Raw genomic sequence first — 20570 nt, 5'->3', positions numbered from 1 at the left:
AAAAGTTGTAATGAAGTTTCCTTCTTCAAATTTACATATGTGAGGGCAGTTTAAATTGGAACATGTCCATTCTCCACCTTGGCAGATGCTGTTAATAAAGGAAAAATGTTTTTCTAACTATACTTCTTTGCAGAAACATTTAGAAGTTTAATCAATAAAATATGTAGTACTCAAAATGGTAATCAGTACCATCTCTGGCAGTTGTCAACTTTTACTTGGCCATCCACATAAAGTTTTCCATTACTTGTACAGGGGCACTCTTTTCTCTCAATACATCGTTGTGTGTTTCTTATGTTATCAAGTACCATTCCTAAAGCATAAGATATTAACAGTTAGGAAGTGTACTGCTTTCTCTGAAAGAAATATGGCATTTTGTTTTTAATTAAAGTAGTTAAGTCTCCTCATAAAATACTAAATGGTTATTTGGATTGTCAAAGAAAGGCTGTAAATTTAATCAACTTACGATTAAATCACTTATAATGACTAGGCATATTTGCTAAATTTTCTCTTATTATATCTTAAAATAATTAAACAAAACATATGCTACTTCTTCATGGTTCAAAAACGTTATTTCTTTTATATTAACTTGCTACTGAGAGTATCAGCATCAAACTTGATTATAATATTCACAAAGGAATACTTTTTCCTATTCATGTGGGTTTCTGAAGCGTGCTGTGTCATCTATATTTTTGTCCAGTATATTTTAGTATGAAAGAGAAATCAACATGTAGGGAGAGGGAGCACAAATCTAAGAGCAAGTCAACAGAAATCAACTGCATTTCTGACAAAAGAACATAGGGATTAAACTAATGTCTCTGAAACTGAATGTATGGATTCTTTGAAGCAATGCTGATGAGCTGACAGTGCAAATAGAAACATGTAAATATGATTTGATAGCCATTACAAAGGATGATATAGATTTGTATCTGGATATTGAAGAGTACAGGGTATTTAGGAAATACAGCAAACAAGAAAAAAACAGATGAATGACACTGTTAATTAATGTCGTTAATTATCAACACTGTTAATTATTCAAGAAACCAGGAAGTATCAAGGATTTGGATGTAGATGAGAAAAAAAGCATATTGGGTCACCTACTTTGGGAAAAAACTTCTGTCTGGAAAGTTAACACCAAGTTCTATAACCTGTCACTTCATTTATCCGACCCACTTCCACATTCACCTCTCTCCTTTGGCCTCCTATCCTCTACCAAGGAAGCCACATATAATCGCATAGCATAGCCCATATTTCTGCCTAAGTACTTTGTAGCGTTCATGACTCAGTATCAAATTCAGCGGTTTCAGATGGTCGGCTTTCCTGCTTCTGCTAAAACTAGTGAGTTCTGATGTAAAGGCATTCACCTGTAACATTAACTCAGCTTTTTTTCTCTCTCCCAGGATACTTTCTGATCTGTTGAATGTTTCCAGTGGTGTCTTTATTTCAGAATTGCGGAAACCACTGGGCTCTGCAAGTCACAGTCCAGACATTGTTTGTTGTCTTTTTGTCCTCTGCCCTCATTCACCTCCCTTGATTTATACTCCTCCAGGGATGGAGGGTAAGGATAATGCATGATACTCATTCAGAATTCAGAGGGAGATACACAGATAGATAGATACTTTATTGATCCCAAAAGAAATTACAGTATCACAGTAGTATTGCAAGTGCACAGATATAAATATTAGAAGAGAAATAAGAAATAATAAAAAACATTACCTTAAAAATAAAATGTACAAGATTTATAAGTCAAAGATTATAACATTTACAGGATTTCCAAATTCATACTGATATTATCATAATGTTATTCACTTTGATGAAGCCCATGAGCGCAAGTTAACCAAGTATGCAGAATTACGATCAGAGTGCAGAGACAGAGGGTGGAAGGTCTCATGCTATCCATTCGAAGTAGGATGCCATGGCTTTATTGCGTTCACTTTCTAGAAGTGGCTGCATGACCTTGGCTTTGCTAGAAGAGAGATCAAGTCAACCAGCAGGGCTGTAGCTGAGGCAGCAGAGGCAGGATCATCATGGGTGTGGACTGAGTACGTCCAGAGGGGCAGATAGTCAGACAGTGTATCCATCTTTTGTAAACCCTTCAGTAGCTGCATAGATACCTGAAGAGTAGACTATCTGTTGGATGGAAGTGACCAACAACTCTGACAGAGGCCGATGCCAAGTTGTTAAGCTCATCAGTGGGAGGTGGTGCTTTAGCACTGCTGGCCCACCACCTCGAGGGAGTCTTGATCATAAGCGGGCCGAATCTCCTTTAGACAGGTGGCAGATCAACTGATGATCCCACTGAAGATAGCACAGGACAGTTAACATCTTAGTCCACGTGTATTTTCAATTCTTATTAACGGGTGCACAAGCACACCGCCCAGATAAGAAGTGATGGCATTATTGCACAGTATTAAACAGGGCGTCTGCAGTAGCAGGGTGTGATAAACAGAGCTGAACAGAGCTTAAACAGAGCTTGGTAAACAGACGTTAATAGCATTCTAGCAGGAAGGGTCCCTGGCTTTAAGTTGACTCACTATAGAGCCTAATGGTCAAGAGTAGGAATGACCTCATATAGCGCTCTTTGGACCAGTTCAATTGTCTTAGACTATTAATGAAAGTGCTCCTCTGTTCAGCTAAGGTGTGAGAAACATTGTCCAGAATTGCCAGAGGGGTGATGTGATGGAGTGATTTGAAATATAGAGGTTTAAGATCAAGGCTGGGTCAGGAAAAGGAGAAAGAAAGAAAGGAGTACTACAAATCAAAGATCTCAGTTTTGTCGATGATTGAAGATGAAGCATTATGGAGAAGTTGGAACATCACTTGAAGAACATCAACAGAAATGTACTGAAATAATTAGTAGAGACGAGGAGCAATACAGATTTCAGAATAAACTTCAACATAAAAGAGTTAGTTGGGTGCATGTGGAAGGAAGCCTTGGGAAAGTGCCTGCATGTAAGGAAACAGAAAGCAATGATAACAATTTGTGGCAATATTCACACATAGAACAGCAACAGCTAGCCTATAATGAGAAACAAAATCATCAACCTGAGGAGAACTAGTAAGTCAACCATTCTTTAATTGCTTCAGTATCATTCTCTGAACAAAAGCTATACTATCACACAATTGATTAATCATATGGCATTAAGCTTCATCTAATTCACACAGCCCCTGCCTGTAAAATAAAATGTAATCTAACTTAAACTGATTGAATATTTACAAACAAAAGAAGTCATGATTACCGTTTGGACAGTCACATGCGTTCATACAATGATCAGATTGCTTTTGAAGATCTGGATCAGTACAGGTTGGAATGCTGGCAAAACCACATTCTTTGTAAACTTGATTCTCAGGGCAACGAGGTGATGCTGGAAAAGAAACATTGTCAATTTTATGAATTGAACTGGACAGTACACCTAAGAAGCAAAAGATAATCAAAAAATTTTTTGTCAATTTATTCAGGGGGGAATAAGATTGAAATAAAAATAGTAAAAAAATCATAAATATTTTAGAGTAGGATATACAAAATGCTGGAGGAAATCAGCAGGTAAGGCAGCATCTGTGGAAATGAATATATAAACAGTCAATGTTTCAGGCTGAGATTCTTTATCAGGACTGGAAAGGAAGAGGAAAGAAGCCAGAATGAAGTGGAGGGAAGCTATGTTCCCTCTAAGCTGTGCACGTGTGCGCGCACACACGTTTTTCAACCAGCACACAAAGGAAATTAATGTATGCACAAAAGGCTGGTTACCTAAAATAATGTAGTAATTAATAATTATACTTATTGAAAATAATATTTTAGCTAAATGTTTCTGTTAACTAGTTAGTCGGTTTTTCAAATACCACAATGCACGTCACTAATTTACGTCACCTCACCTTTCCTGTTCAACACGCACATACTTTTGTCACAGGAAAAAAATTTGCACAACATAAGATTTTTGCACACACTGACTAATAAACATTAGAGGGAGCTTTGGTGGGAAGTGAGGGGGGAGAGGGGTTCAGAAGAAGTTCAAACTAGAAGGTGATAGGTGAAACCAGATGGGTGGGGTAGGGAGATAATGCTGGGAGGTGATGGGCGGAAAAGGTAAAGTGCTGGAGAAGAAGGAACCTGATGGGTGAGTAGAGTGGACGATGGGAGAAAGGGAAGGAGAAGGGGAATCAGGAGGAGGTGATGGGCAATTGAGGAAAAGAAAAGAGGTAAGAGCAGAACTAGAGTGGAGAATGGAAGAACAGGGACAAAGGAGGGGGAAAATTACCAGGTTTGAGAAATCAATGTCCATGCCATCAGATTGGAGGCTACCAACACAGAATACAACATTTTGTTGCTGCAGCCTGAGAGTGGTCTCATCCTGGCAGTAAAGGAGGCCAAGGACCAACATGACTGAATGGGAATGGGGATGGGAATTTAAATGATTGGTCACCCGGAAATCTAAATCTTTGTGGATAGAGAGAAGACACTCAACAAAGTAGTCCTCCAATCTACATTGGAACTCACCAAAGTATTGGGGGCACTGGAGACAGTTGCCAACCCCAACAGATTTGCAAGTGAAGTGTTCCCTCACTGGGAAGGACTTTTTGGGGCCCTAAATGGAGGTGAGGCAGGAGGTGAATAGGTAAGTGTAGCACTTCTTACAATTGCAGGAATAAGTTCCCAAAGGGAGATTAGTGGGGAGGGATGACTGGACAAGGGAGCCATGGAGAGAGCGATCCATGAGGAAAGTGGAGAGTTGGAGATGGGGGGGCGGGGGGTGTAAAGATATGTTTGGTAGTAGGATCCCATTAAAGATGGTGTAAGTTCAAGTTCCAGTTTATTTGTCATTCAACCATACATGAATGTCCGTGAACACAGCCAAATGAAACAGCATTACTCCAGGGCCAAGTTGCAAAGCACAGTACCAACACTATACTCAGTAAAAAGCACATATAAGGTAACAGTAAAATAGAGTCATATAAAAAAAATGTAGTCCAAGACTCTGTGTCCATAATTGTGGCAGCAACCTGCAGTCAAACACAATGCAGCATGCAGACTTCCACCAAGGGAACATTGGAGAGCAGTGCTGGATACTGAGCTATGCAGCCTCTGACACTGACTCAGACACCTCTCTCCTGGGCAGCTAAAAATAGGCAACACCAATGCTTGAGGCCTAGTCTTCTGCTAAGTGAATACTGGAGGGCAATACCGACACCAGCATGGATGCCGTGCCACTAAGGTGTAAGGAGTGGAAGGACAATCTCTCACCCTGTTAAGGTGGCAGAAAGATGCAGTGAGGACGGATGTCTAGGTAATGGAGGAAATACAGATGAAGGCCCCTTCAATGGTGAAGGAAGGACAACGCCATTCTTTGATGAAAGAAGACATCTCTGATTTTCTTGAAAGGAAAGCCTCATCTTGCAAACAGATGCAGCAGAGATGAAGGAACTGAAAAAGGAGAATGGTATTTTTCAGGAGACAGTGTAGGAAGAGGTATAGTCAAGATAGCTGTGGAAGTTGCTAGATTTATAAAAGATATTGGTAGACAGTTTGTTCCCAGAAGAGGGAGACAGAGAGATTGAGAAAGAGGAGCGAAGTGTCAGAAAATGACCAAGTGGATTTACAAAAAGGGTGGAAGTTGGAAGCAAAGTTGATGAAATTGACGAGCTCAGCATGGGTGCATGCAGCAGCAGCAATGCAGTCATCAATGTAGCACAGAAAGAATAGGGAAGCATTGCCAAGGAAGGCTTGGAACACGGGCTGTTCCATGTAGCCAATGAAAAGGCAGACATAGCTGGGGCCCATGCGACTACCCTATACCTTGCATTTGAAGAGAGTGGGAGGAGCCGAAAGAGAAATTGTTGGGTGTGAGGACAAGTTCAGCCAGATGGAGGGGAATTGGTTGGCTCTGTTGTCGAGAGTTTTAAAGCCTTCTTGATGAGGGATAAAAATGCATCTAGACTGGACATCCTACTGAAAATGAGGCCAGGGAATTGGAAGTTGCTGAAAAGATCAAGAGTATGGGTAGTGTTGCAGATGTATGTGGGAAGGAACTGACCCAAGGAGGATAAAATGGAGTCGATCAATGTTCCCTCTAATTCATAATGACCGCTGTGCGCAAAAATCTTGTGCTGTGCAATTTTTCACCCAGTGACAAAAACATGTGCGCACTGAATAATTTCTTCAATAAGAACAGCATAAATAAGCCAACTGTAAAATCTGCAGACAAATCATCGCAAACTCCACATTGTCAATACCGTCTGCATAAGTAACCGGAAAAGGAAATGTGATTGCGTATGATCGTGAAATATACTTAACATGCCAACAATGTGGAGGGTGGCAACCTTCTGTGCACAGTTTAAATTCCTTTTTGCGTTAATAACAAAAGATGTGTGTGTACATACGCGCACACCTTAGATGGAACATTGGAGTCGAGTTATACATACACGATTTCAGTGGAGAAGGAGAAGGTAGAAACAATTGGCCAACCTGGACAGTCAGGTTGTGGATGTTGGGAAGGAGGTAGAAACAAGCAGTGTGGGGTAAAGGAACTATGAAGATTGTGGTGGTGCATGGGAGATCTCCAGAGTTGATAATGTTGGTGATGGTGTGGGAAATAATGGCCTAATGGTCTTGCGCAGGGTCCTTTTCAAGGAGCAGGAGGAGGTGATTGAGAGCTGCTGCCTGGCTCAGCAAGGTAGAGAACAATCCACCAGACTACACCAGCACCTACATTGTCTGCAGGTTCGATGCTGAGGTTGGGTTTGGTGCAGAGAGAGTAGAGAGCAGTGTGCTTAGAGGGGGTAAGATTCAACTAGGGACAGGAGTGCTGAAGTTGAGAAGGTTGATATCTTAATGACAAATAGAGGTGAAAAGATCTAGAACAGGCAGAAGACCAGAATAGGGTGTCCAAGAAGAAGAATAGAGATGGGAGAAAGGACGATCAGTGCGGGGTAGGGAATCCCTGCCAGAGGTAGGCTCGGAGATGGAGGTAACTTAAGAAGAGCTTGGCTTTATGGTGGGCATAACATACCAAAAATTAAGATAACTTACCACATTGTGTATCTTGCCGCCAAGTTTGCCATTTTTCACCATGTGCTATTGTACATTGGCGTGATGATTCTTCAAAATTGGCACAAGGAAGGTAAGGTTCTTCACCTTTATAAGAGCATGCATCCATCTGACAAATCTCTTCATAAGAATTTAAAATGGTTCTGCTGATACAGTTTGTAAAATACTCTGCCATTTTCAAACAGATCTGAATGTTAAAAGAGAGTCACAAAAATGAACATATAGAACAGTGTCAGGAAACTTTGCAAAGCCCTCCATGAATAGTTTTCGTGGTTCATAAAAGTTAATGACCAGTGGCATTCTCATGCATATTTTGAGACCTCAAGTCATTAATTGTGTTAAAATGGCACCCAAGATCTCTGAACTATTTTCCTTCCATCAACATTGCTGTTGATTCATCAGATACTGAAATGAGTTGTGGAAGGAATTCTGATTGTGTCTGATTTTAATAAAGCCAGCTAGGCAGGCAGCAAATGTTTATGGGAAAGGAGTAAAACTGAAAGGTGTGAATGGAAGTGGTCTTAAATATGGGAACACTTCACTTAAAGCTTACTTTTGTATTCAGTTAATCTTGGCTAATCAACTTCCCAACCTTTTGTTCACATAAATGAGTATTACAAACAGTTCAAAAGTATTCACTTCCCTTTGTTCTGTACTCAGTTGAACCACCTATTACAGCTAGTAGTAATCCCCTATCACTATTGCACAATGTGATGGAGCCAGATTTGCCCATTCCTCCTTCCAATATTGCTTAAGCTGTGTCAGGTTAGTTGGGCAGCAGCAGTGGACAGCAATCTTGAGGTCTTGTCAGAGATGTTCAGTTTGTGTAAGGCCAGGACTGGGGCCTCTCAAGGATATCAATTTTCTTCATTTGAAACTATTGACTTCTGCAGCTCACTCAGACTGACTGTAGACTCCCTTGCAAGTGCCATTCTTCTCTGGTGACTACATTTGTAGAGGTAGCCTAATCTATGCAGTGTGGCTGTGGTTTCATGATGGACTGCACTGAGCTCCAAGGTATGCTCAGTGCCTGTGAGATGGTCTTTTACCCTTCCCCAGATTTGTGCTTCTCAATTATCATTTCCCTGACTTGAATGTTCTTTTTTCTTCATTTTGATTTGGTCCATTGCACAGTGAAAACCTGCATCGAGGAACACGAGAGGTGTATCTGTTTGGATTACCCAGAGAAATTGCCGGAGGCAGAATATTGCTTTTGCAATGGCCATAGGATCGACTTCAATGGCACAAATCTACTGCACCAATGGCTTTTGGGATCACCTGGTAAAGGAAGCCTTGAAATAAAACTAGAGGAAAAGAGTTTAAACAAAGATGAGGGTCTCATTCTAAATAAGAACTGGAATTTGATTGTAAACAAGATGGAAGAATGGATTTCTGATTGGATGAAGACTAACCAATCAGGAGGTGTGGGCTACAGGGGTATAAATACCACTAGATTAGAAATGTCTGCGCATCATCCCTGATGAAGATGGCAGAGTTTGTCATTGAAACGGTAGTTATAATCAATACCCGTACCCGGCTGGAAGCCCAGAATCATTTAGTCTTTTTAAAAATTCCACTGCTTCTATCTTTTCATCAGTTAGAAAGTATTCTATATCTTAGGTCCAGAATAATCTATGTAAACTTACACTTTACATATCCATACTCTCTTTAATCAGCTGAAAATTAATTGGTTTTTTTAACTCCAGACCCTGTTAAAATGCCAAAAATAGATATTTACCTAATATGTCTATGAATTACCCAGTTCCCCTCTCTTAACTTTAATTGGGAGTGTAATTTGAGGTACTCTGACAATTAAATGGAATAGTTCCTAAATCCAGGAGTCTTAGGAAGATCATAAATAAAATCTTTAATATCTGCTGCTTTAAATTCCAGGTAAGGAAACTTTTAGAAAGTTTCTCAGGGAAACAAACATTATTTCTGGTCATCGGGCTCTTCAAAACTGTCACCGTACTTAATTCTATTTAGTCCATATCCCAGATTTTGTACTAGCTTCACTGGGATATTTTTATGAATTTGCAACACACACACACACGCACACGCACACATTGTTATTGACCATTTTCATTCTAAACGTAATTCAGAAAAATCTTTTGATGCTGCTTTTATGGCTACAATTTCTTTTGTCACTTTTTGCTGTTGTTTGTATCTCTGCCAGTGAGTGGTATCTATACCATTTTTTTTTTTGCTTTATTTCCTGATGTCATCTCTCACTTCTTTAGTCATTAAGGGATTTCTGATTCAGTAGATGGAGATTTTTATTTTAATATCATCTGCTTCTGCCTCACTAACACACCATGGAAAGAGGTTCTTCTGTCCACCAAGTCAATCAAACACCCATTTAAACTGATCCTACACTCATACCAGTTTTATTCTTCTCAGTCCAGCAGTTTCACTCTACCTCTCCTTCTTTCAGCCAGACTCCAAGATTCTACCACTAATCTACACACTTGACACAATTTAGAGTGACCAATTAACTTGCCAGTCTATGCATCTTTTGGATGTGGAAGGAAACTGGACAACCATAGGAAACCAGAGAGCCATAGGGAGAAAGTGTAAACTTCATAGACAGCACTAGAGTTCAAAATGGAGACTAAAGCGCTGGAGCTGTGAGTTCACAGCCCATCTAAATGTGCCACTGTGCCACCTCAGTTCTCCTTTCAGTTTAACTCTCCAGAAAAAGGTATCTCCACCGAGCTACCTTACAGTCATTGTGTTTCACTCAGTAATGGAATCCCAGTGTGAAAGCATCTGTACCCTGTGTCATTAGAGCAAGGCAGCATACAGATTTACCACCTGTTGGAATTGTCCATATGGATTTTGATATTCCCAGACTAAAACTTCATATTGTAGAAGGAGTGTTGCCATAACAACTGGAGCTTGACTCCAGTGAAAGATCCAGCGCTAAAGCCTTAACTGGTCGAAATTGGAAACAAGAAATTAAAAAAGGGCCAGGTTTGCAACTGTAGTTGGGTGTCAGGATTTATCACTTCATTAAATATGACAAATCACAAGACATTATTACAGAATAGTGCACTGAATGTATTTAAGGTTCACTACCTTAATCAAGCTGAGGAAGTTTATTTAATCCTATGAGTGATGATGGTAGTGGGAGAAGAGTCACTGGTGATAGTTCAATACATTCCACCCTTTTATTTCATTCAATTCCAGAGCCATTCACTTGAAAGTGAAATTTGAAATGCTTTCTATTTTTGAAATAGAGACTCAGTCTTTTCCTTAGCAAATACTCTTATCATACGAGGGGTGATTGATAGGTTTGTGGCCTAAGGTGGAAGGAGTCAATTTTAGAAAACCTAGCACATTTATTTTTCAACATCGTCCCCTCCTACATTTACACACTTAGTTCAGCGGTCATGGAGCATACGGATCTTGGACCTCCAGAAAGTGTCCACAGCAGGCGTGATTGATAAGTTCATGGCCTAAGGTAGAAGGAGCTGAGTTATACAGCTCTCGTTGCATGCACATGCAGTTCAACTTCTTGAGTGATTATGCAGAAAGTTTAAAATTAATAACTCATCGGGGTCATTGATAAGTTTGTGGCCTAAGGTAGAAGGAGATGAGTTATTAACTTCAAACTTTCTGCATAATCACTCAAAGAGTTGACCTGCATGTGCATGTAACAAGAACTATATGACAGACAGACAGACAGACATACTTTATTGATCCCAGGGAAAATTGGGTTTTGTTACAGCCGCACCAACCAAGAATAGTGAAGAAATATAGCAATATAAATGATAAATAATTAAATAATAATAAGTTAATCATGCCCAGTGGAAATAAGTCCAGGACCAGCCTACTGGCTCAGGGTGTCTGACACTCTGAGGGAGGAGTTGTAAAGTTTGATGGCCACAGGTAGGAATGACTTCCTGTGACGCTCAGTGTTACATCAGTGTAACTCATCTCCTTCTACCTTAGGCCACGAACCTATCAATCACCAATGCTGTGGACACTTTCTGGAGATCCAAGATCCATATCCTCCATGACTGCTGGACTAAGTGCGCAAATGTAGGAGGGGACTATGTTGAAAAATAAATGTGCTAGGTTTTCTAAAATTGATTCCTTCTACCATAGACCACAAACTTATCAATCACCCCTCGTATGACACTGGGATTAATCTTGAGGTTAGCATCCTTGCTTTGCTCCTCTAATACTTCAATATCTTCTTAATATTTCAAGTTCTCCCCAATTTTTAATGGATTCTTTTATGAATTATTGGCTTTATCTACCTTCTATTCCTCTTTGCAAGTAGTGTTATCCACTTCACAAATCCTTTACCCTGCAACTTGAAAAGTAAACTGCCAAAAAGATAATTTCACTATGTATAGAACCATTTATGATTACCACATTCTGACTGTTAAGTATTGCATATGGTTTAATGCATACAAGATCCAAGTTCTGTTTGCAGTTATCCTCCCTTGCCTTACCCTCCAGGTCTGCCAGAATCTGAGACTTTGATAACCACCAGAGTTCCTGAACCTGCCTTTGGTTACTGCTTGTGAACTAGGTTACCAAGGTCGTCCATTTGCTGAAATTTATTGGAAGGTAATTACTGAATATGTAGATTTTTGAGATTACTTTGCATCCAGAAACTCATGCACACTTTTGGTTCTGCACTTCGGGCAGCTGGTCAACCACCTTCCAGCTGAAAATTATATTCCTACAAACTTCAGGGAAGCAAAATTAAAGGATACCACGTTTATGAGAGCCTCATTGATCCTTTTTTAAGATTCCATATTTGGATGCTTTGGCCATGAGAAAATGCCTAAAATATTGATGCTGTGTTCTGATAAAATTAAATATCTGAAAAGAGCCTCAAATAACATTAAGATGAAGAAAGGAGCCCAAATTAACACTGGGCAGTTTAACTTACATCCTGGGCCATTCCATGGACAAAACACTGACTACCCAGTCAAATTTGTTGGGCACTGTCCCTGTGAATTGGTTAGTTTTAATTTAAATATTGAGCATGCGTCGTTCTATTGGATGAATTTTTTTATTTGAAATACTGCTTACATTTTGAAGTCCAAAATTGAAACAGTTATATGCAAAAAAAAACAAAACACAAAACTATGTCAGCAAAATCTTCACTAGCTACAAAACAAATTGGAAGATTTTAGATGTATAATTACTTAATACCTTTAAGTGTGTAATTTTAAAGTAGATATACTTCCTTATTCATTTTCACCCCTCCAAAATGAAAATTCTGGTTATTCCCAAAGTTTTCCCTTATAGCATTTTGCATTCCTTTTTTTGAAGTAATAACTTACTTTAGCATGAGAGCAATCTTTTTCTTCTGAAATTATGGTTTCACAGGCATCCTTTGAAGTACTCAACTGAGAAGAAAAGATCACTTCTACACCAAAGCAAAATTGCAGAGTGTAAGTATCAGTTTTTTATTAATACAGTACAATATCTTTTATGATATTTGCAAATATAATGAAAAATGATCAATTACTGAGAGTACATGATTTAATTAGTTTAGATGAAAACTAATCAGAGTTTAACTTACGCATTATATCCTTTGTGAACTGGGTACTTTTAAAATCCCTGCAGAGGCCACATAATTCTTCTTGGTATTGATCATGAAGAAATATCTGACAACAAGAGCAACAAAATCCTAACTTAGTCATAATTCCTGGAAATATTTATAGTATGCTATTTCCTTGCAAAATGTTCACCTCAAAGTACAATAGAAATAAGTTATTACCAACACTAAAATTTGTGTATAAATATTTTTCTTCCTTTTGATTTCTCTGGCAATTACTATCCGTGAGAAAAGGCATGATGTTCAGATTCAGATTTAGATTAATTTACCACGTGTACATCAAAACATACAGCAAAATGCACCATTTAACGTTAACCACAACACTCCTGAGGATGTATTCGGGGCAACCTGTAAATATCACTACATAATCCAGCAGCAATTTAGCATTCCCAGAATGCTTGGCAGAACAACACAAAACACAACATAAACAGAACATATCAAGTGACAAAGCAACAAAAGCACAGCAAGCCCCTTTCCTAACTTCTGCACATTCATAGTCCTCTAGCATCAGGACAGACTATCCTTGGCCTCCAGTGGGCATGTGGATTCGCAGACAATGGACCTTCCCCAGCAGACTCACAGACATTCGCAGTCTTGGGACTCTGGCCAGTATACACAAAATAGTACATTCTAAATGCAAATGCATATTGACTGAAAAGATGTTACCGATAATGCATCTTTGAAGTTCCAGAGCAAAGTTATAGTCTGCTTCCTATTTGAAAATTTCAGGTAAGTTCCATATTGTTGAATGCTGAACATTTTGTCATCATATGGCACTGTTATGCTGTAAAACAGAGGAAGCATAAAATGGAATAACCGATGAAATTCATTCTCTTACCCAGTACAAGGACTCTTCTCTCTGAGTTGAGAGTACAAGGGCTTAAATTTTGCTTCTGAAACTCAAACTTATTGAAGCTGCTATTTTTTAGATTAGGTTTTGAACCAATGCCCTGTCTGGTTCCAAACCTCAAAATAAATGGTCTCATGGCACTAAGAGAATAAGGGCAAGAGAAATTTTCCCTGTGTGCCATCTAGTATTTATTCCTTAACCAAAATCATTACAAAACAGATTACATGACTATTATCACATTGCTGTTATGATATCCTATTACACCCAACCAGGTTGCTGTATTTTCTGAATTTTATGCCGAGACAGAGTTGATGTGGAGATGATGCTTCCATTAGTGGAAGAGTCTAGGACCATGTGGCAAAACTTCAGAATAGAATTTGTCCCTTTAGAACAGAGATGAAGTGAAATTTTATTAGTCAGATGATTGTGAATCTATGGAATTTATTCCCACAAATGGCTATGGATGTCAAGTCAACACGAGTGAATCTGTAGATGCTGAAAATAAATAAAGACACGAAATGCTGGCAGAACTCAGCAGGCCAGACAGCATCTATGGGAGGAGGTAGTGACGATGTTTCGGGCCGAAACCCTTCATCAGGAGTGAAGTAACATGGGATGGTCGAGGGGGGATAAGAAGTGGGGGGAGGGATGAAGTAGACAGCTGGGAAGTGATAGGCTGAAGGGAAATGGGCTGGGGGAAGGTGGAGTATTATGGGAAATAAAAGAGAAAGAAAGGTAGGGCTGGGGGAGATTATAGTGAGGGGGGAAAAAGAGAGAGAAAGAGAACCAGACTAAAATTATAGATAGGGATGGGGTAAGGGGGGGTCAGGGGTATCAACGGAGGTCTGCGAGTTGAATGTTCATGCCAGCAGGTAGGAGGCTACCTAGGTGGAAGATAAGGTATTGCTCCATCGACCTGCGTGTGGCCTCATCTTGATGGTAGAGGAGGCCATGGACAGACATGTCAGAGTGGGAGTGGTCTGTGGAATTGAAGTGTGTGGCCACAGGGAGATCCCGCCACTGCTGGAGGAATGGACAAGGGAGTCGCGTAGGGAGCAATCCCTGCGGAAAGCCAAGAGTTGGGGGGAGGGGAAGATGTGGCTGGTGGCTCTCGGCTTTCCGCAGGGATCGCTCCCTACGCGACTCCCTTGTCCATTCATCCCCCCCCCATCCCTCCCCACCGACCTCCCTCCAGGCACTTATCCCTGAAAACGGAAGAAGTGCTACACCTGCCCCCACACTTCTTCCCTCACCACCATCCTAGGCCCCAGATAGTCCTTTCAGGTGAGGCACCACTTCACCTGCGAGTCAACTGGGGTGATATACTGTATCCAGTGCTCCCAAAGTGGCCATTTATACATTGGGGAGACCCGCCACAGACTGGGAGACAGTTTCGCCGAACACCGGCACTCAGTCCTCCAGCAGTAGCGGGATCTCCCTATGGCCACACACTTCAATTCCACAGACCACTCCCACTCCAATATGTCTGTCCATGGCCTCCTCTACCATCAAGATGAGGCCACACGCAGATCGATGGAGCAATACCTTATCTCCCGCCTCAGTAGCCTCCTACCTGCTGGCATGAACATTCAACTCGCAGACCTCCGTTGATATCCCTGCCCCCCCCTTACCCCATCCCTATCTATAATTTTAGTCTGGTTCTCTTTCTCTCTCTTTTTCCCCCCTCACTATAATCTCTCCTAGCCCTACCTTCCTTTCTCTTTTATTTCCCATAATTCTCCACCTTCCCCCAGCCCATTTCCCTTCAGCCTATCACTTCCCAGCTCTCTACTTCATCCCTCCCCCCACTTCTTATGCCCCCCCCCCCCGACCATCCCTTGTTACTTCACTCCTGATGAAGGGTTTCGGCCCGAAACATCGTCACTACCTCCTCCCATAGATGCTGTCTGGCCTGCTGAGTTCTGCCAGCATTTTGTGTTTTTATGGATGTCAAGTCATTGGGTATATTTGAAGCAGAGCTGGATAGGTCCTTGATTATTAAGGACATCAAAACATATGGGGAAAAGGCAGTAGAATGGGGTAGAGAAGGAAAATAAATCAGCTATGATTGAATGGCAGACCAAATTCAATGGGCAAATTGGCATTATTTTTCTTCTATGCCTTATGACCTAACTGCATTAGTGCATCATCAGCCAGGGAGTGCATTAGAGCATTTAAGATTGTCCTGAGATTGTGAACATTCCTATATCCAACTTCTTATTTTCTCTAAACGTAGACAGGACATAATGGAAGTAAGCCAATAAAAAGCAGTAGATGGATTAGAGTCCTTCTATTTAAGCAAAATGGCTCTCCTAGCCAAGAAAGTTGTAAAAGCTATCATCCATTGAGCAGAAACGGGAATATATCCTGCTTCCGATGGAGTGATCTCAAAAATTGCTGTAAGTAAATTTGGTTGTAGGTCCAAACTCAAGACACTTGATAAAGTTTTAAAGGCATCTTTCCAAAAATTATCAACCTTGATACAAGACCAAAACATATGTGTTAAAGTAGCCACCTCAGTTTTACATATGTTGCAATTAGGATTAATATTAGAAAAGATACGGGCTAATTTATCCTTTGACATATGTGCCCGATGTACTACCTTGAACTGTATCAAGGAATGATGGGCACAATAGATGAAGTATTTACCAAATGAAAATTTTTATCCCATTGATTATCTGAAAGTGACTCTTGAAATTCCAATTCCCATGCAGCTTTAATTTTATTGTTAGATAACATTCACAAATTCAATAACCATTTATAAGTTATAGCTATCAGTCCTTTTTGAAATGGTTTAACCTGAAAAAGAGTATCTATTACATTGGTGAATAAGCAGAGGGAAAATTTGGTAGTCAACTATGTAGAAAATTCCCAATTTGTAAATATGTAAAAAAGTGTGCATTAGGTAAGTCATATTTGTCCACTAACTGAGTGAAAGACATTAAACAAACTCCCATAAACAAGTCTAAAAAAGTTATTATTCCTTTGATTTTCCAAATTAAAAAGGTCTGATCAGAAATTAATGGTTTAAAAAAAATTAAAATGGATTTTACTAGAAAGAACAAAATTATTAAACTCAAAGAATCTACAAAACTGAAACCAAATTCTTAATGTATTCTTTAATAATGGGATTAAAGTCTTGCCTACCAATCTCAGAAAGCAAAAAAGGAAGAGCACCCAGTAAAGAGACCAAAGAATACCCCTTCACCGAGTTTTTCTCCAAATCCACCCATAAAGGACAGTCATTTATGTCTGAGTAATGAATCCAAGAAGAAATATATCCAATATTAATTGCCCAGTAATACATTCTAAAATTTGGCAAAGCCATAACACCATACTTTTTTGATTTCTGCAATAAAGGTTTACTCAATCTAGGATTTTTATTATTCCAAATATAAGATAGAATTTTAGAGTCTATTCTATCAAAAAACAGTTTAGGAACAAAAAAAGGAATTGCTTGGAATACATACAAGAACTTCAGTAACACTATCAATTTAATAGAATTAATTCGTCCAATTAATGGTAATGTCATAGGAGACCATTTAGAAAGTACTTGTTGCGTGTATTCAATTAATGGAAGAAAATTCCTGTAAACTTGAAGAAAGCTGGTGACCTTTTATTCAATATTTTGATATGGTTTGATTTATTGCTCTTCCAACTACTTTCTCGAAACTTTGGATTTATAGAACATAGAACATAGGACAATACAGCACAGTACAGGCCCTTCGACTCACAATGTTGTGCCTCCCCTTAAACCCTGCCTCCTATATAACCCTCCAACTTAAATCAGAACTTTGATCAGAAAGTTTTTCTTTGTTCTTGTTTTCACTCTCAGTATGGGCTGCCCGGTTCCCTTTCTTTTCTCCTCTTCTTTTTTTTGTTTAGTAGGTTTTTTCATGTATAGAAAAATTATAAAAGTTTCTTTATCTTGTTTCTTCTTTTCATGGAATGATAAGAGGAGAATCGATTATCTTATTTTTATTATGTACTATTAGATTAATCCTATGTACGATCTTGATAATGTTTATTTTACCTTTTATATGAATTGTTATCAATATAGATATTTGAGATAACTCTCCTCTTGTTTATATATATGTACTTTTTAATTAATAAAAAGATTGATAAAGAAAGAGATTGTTAACATTTCTATATAGTTCCTTTATATTTTACTGCTTGCAAACTTTACCAAAAACAAAAGCAAACATTTGATTGGAAACCCATCTTATACTGATGTTTAGCTTTAATTGAAACGTCCATTTGACAAAAAAAAATGGATTTGATAACAACAAACTATAGCAGTTTAACAATTTTAGAAATTGGCATTGTCACAGAGAACAAAAGCATTAGTATTCTTAGTAATGATACAATGTAGTTGTGGCTAGAAGAGTTATTGGCAGTTATGAAGAACAGAATCTATTGTAAAAACAAAGAAGTGAAGACAAGCAGGGTACATCTAGATACCATAACTAATCAGTCAATTGGGAGCAACTGTTCTGACGACTGGTCCTGATTCATAGATGGGCTTGCAATTAGGAGTTTGTTGAGTTGAACAGCAGGATATCAGAAACAAGCTTTTGAGGGGAGGCCAATCTCTAGCTGATCTGCAATGTTCTGTACAGTAAATAAAAGTAGCTGTCTCTGCCTTTGAATAGTTTTAAAGGCATGTGAGTACCTAACGATAGTGACAACTCTTCGTTTAATATTCAGAGTACAAAATCACCATTGCTCACTCTATCACTCAATCTACTTCAGATGTGGAATCTCCTTTTAGTAGGAAGAACAGCTTCACATACACAAGACATAATGAATAATGTGCAAATTCCATGACCAACAAAAATAGCAGTCAATTTGTATTCAATCGGATCTCATAATAAGATGAATAAGTCTGTTGATTTCCTTTATAATGCTAGATGAAAAGAAGTTATTGTAGAAATCTCTCTGTCATGTCAGTGCTGCTTGGGTGGTGGATCAGAATATTAAGTTCTTTGCTTCATAGCAGAGACTTTTGCTGGATCAGTAAGAGCCAATAAGAGGAAACAAAAAAATGGCCTAAACTGTTTTTTTTAATCTTCTGATAAGAACAGTCAGTAAGTACTATAATCATGTGACCATATTATATAGGTTATCACCGAAAAGACAGGAGGTAGGCAAATGGGTGACAGTCAAGAGAGGCAGGGGGAGCAGACAGAGAGAGAAGAGCACCCCTGTGGCCATTCCCATCAACAATAAGTATACCGTTTTGGATACTGTTGGTGGGGATGACCTACCAGGAACAAGCTGCAGTGGTCCTGTCTCTGGCACTGAGGTTGGACCCGCGACTAGGAAGGGGAGGAGGGAAGAGAAGAGAGCGGTATTGATAGGGGATTCTATAGTCAGGGGGGCGGATAGGAGATTTTGTGGAGAAGATCGGGAGTCTCGGATGGTATGTTGCTTCCCTGGTGCCGGGGTCTGAGACATCTCAGATCGGGTGCAGGTTATTCTCGAGAGGGAGGGCAAGAATCCAGATGTTGTGGTCCATGTAGGGACCAATGACGTGGGTAGGATGAGTGAGGGGGTCCTGCATAGGGAGTTCAGGGAGTTAGGTGCGAAGCTGAAGAGCAGAACCTCCAGGGTAACAATCTCAGGATTGCTACCTATGCCACGTGCGAGTGAGGCAAGGAACAGGAGGATTATAAAGATTAATATGTGGCTGAGAGGATGGTGCAGGAGGGAGGGCTTCAGGTTTGTAGATAATTGGGCCTTGTTCCAGGGAAGGTGGGATCTGTTCCGAAGGGACGGTTTACACCTGAACTGGAGCGGTACTAACATTCTTGCAGGGGAGTTTGCTAGAGCTTCTTAGGGGGGTTTAAACTAAATTTGCAGGGGGTGGGGATCCAGAATGTAAGAGAAGATAGCGAGAGGAAGAATAAAGGACAGGTGGGGACTACACGGTTCCGGAATATTAAGTGTGTAGTAGAGGAAGGTGGGGCGGAACAAGTGATAAGGAGGACTGGTGTACAGAGGGATGGTCTGACGGAACATGGAGTTAAATGTGTTGAAAGAATAAGTAAATGTAGGAAGATCAACAAAATTCTAGGGGCGTATAGCCCGATGGGAGTTAGGGGAGCTGGGTTAAGCACAATAGGCAGCGATTCAAACAGAGAGAGGAGAAATGGGTTAAAAAGTCTATAAATTCTATATCTGAATGCACGAAGTGTCAGGAATAAGGCGGATGAGCTTGAAGCTCAGGTGCGAATGGGTAACTATGATGTCGTTGGGATAACGGAGACATGGCTGCAGGGAGATCAGACCTGGGAAATGAATGTACAAGGGTATACGTGCTATTGTAGGGACAGAAATGTGGGCAGAGGGGGTGGGGTGAGGAATGAGATTCAGTCCTTTGCAAGGGAAGACATAGGGTCAGGAGAAGTAGAGTCTGTGTGGATAGAACTGAGGAACAGTAAGGGCAAAAGAACCCAAATGGGTGTTGTCTACAGGCCACCAAACAGTAGCTTGGATATTGGGTGCAAGTTGAATAGGGAGTTAACATTGGCATGTAGCAAAGGTAATGTCGCAGTAGTTATGGGGGATTTCAACATGCAGATGAACTGGGAGAATCAGGTTGGTGCTGGACCACAGGATAGGGAGTTTGTAGAGTGCCTACGGGATGCATTCTTGGAACAACTTGTACGAGAGCCGACCAGGGACAAGACTATTCTGGATTTAGTGTTATGTAATGAACAGGATTTGATAAGCGATCTCGCAGTAAAGGAGCCATTAGGAGGTAGTGATCACAATATGATAAGCTTTTATCTGCAATTTGAGAAGGATAAGGGCAGCTCGGAGGTGTCAGTGTTGCAGATGAACAGGGGAAACTATGGAGCCATAGTTTCTATGGAGCCAGGAGCTGGCCAAAGTTGACTGGACAGATAGCCTAGCAGAAAAGACAGTGGAACAGCAATGGCAGGTATTCTTGGGAATAATGCACAAGGTGCAAAATCAGTTCATCCCCCAGAGAAGGAAGGATTCAAAGGGGGGAAAGGGGCCTCAGTGGTTGACAAAGAAAGTCAGAGACTGCATAGCATTAAAAAAAAGGAAATATGACAGAGCTAAAGTGA

At 40.0% G+C, this 20570-nt stretch overlaps 1 long non-coding RNA gene across 1 annotated transcript in view; it reads left to right on the top strand.

Moving 5' to 3' along the window:
• The window catches only part of LOC140739000 (uncharacterized), a 31955-nt gene that overhangs the window by 8568 nt on the left and 2817 nt on the right, over window positions 1–20570 (top strand). The window contains exons 2-3 of the long non-coding RNA XR_012101524.1: window positions 11510–11620; window positions 12392–12456. This is a non-coding gene — a long non-coding RNA (uncharacterized lncRNA). The remainder of the gene's footprint in view (window positions 1–11509; window positions 11621–12391; window positions 12457–20570) is intronic.

The sequence above is a fragment of the Hemitrygon akajei genome, chromosome 14 (genome assembly GCF_048418815.1).
Source record: "Hemitrygon akajei chromosome 14, sHemAka1.3, whole genome shotgun sequence".
In the NCBI taxonomy this organism is placed as follows: domain Eukaryota; kingdom Metazoa; phylum Chordata; class Chondrichthyes; order Myliobatiformes; family Dasyatidae; genus Hemitrygon; species Hemitrygon akajei.
This window is presented reverse-complemented; position numbering and strand designations above follow the sequence as displayed.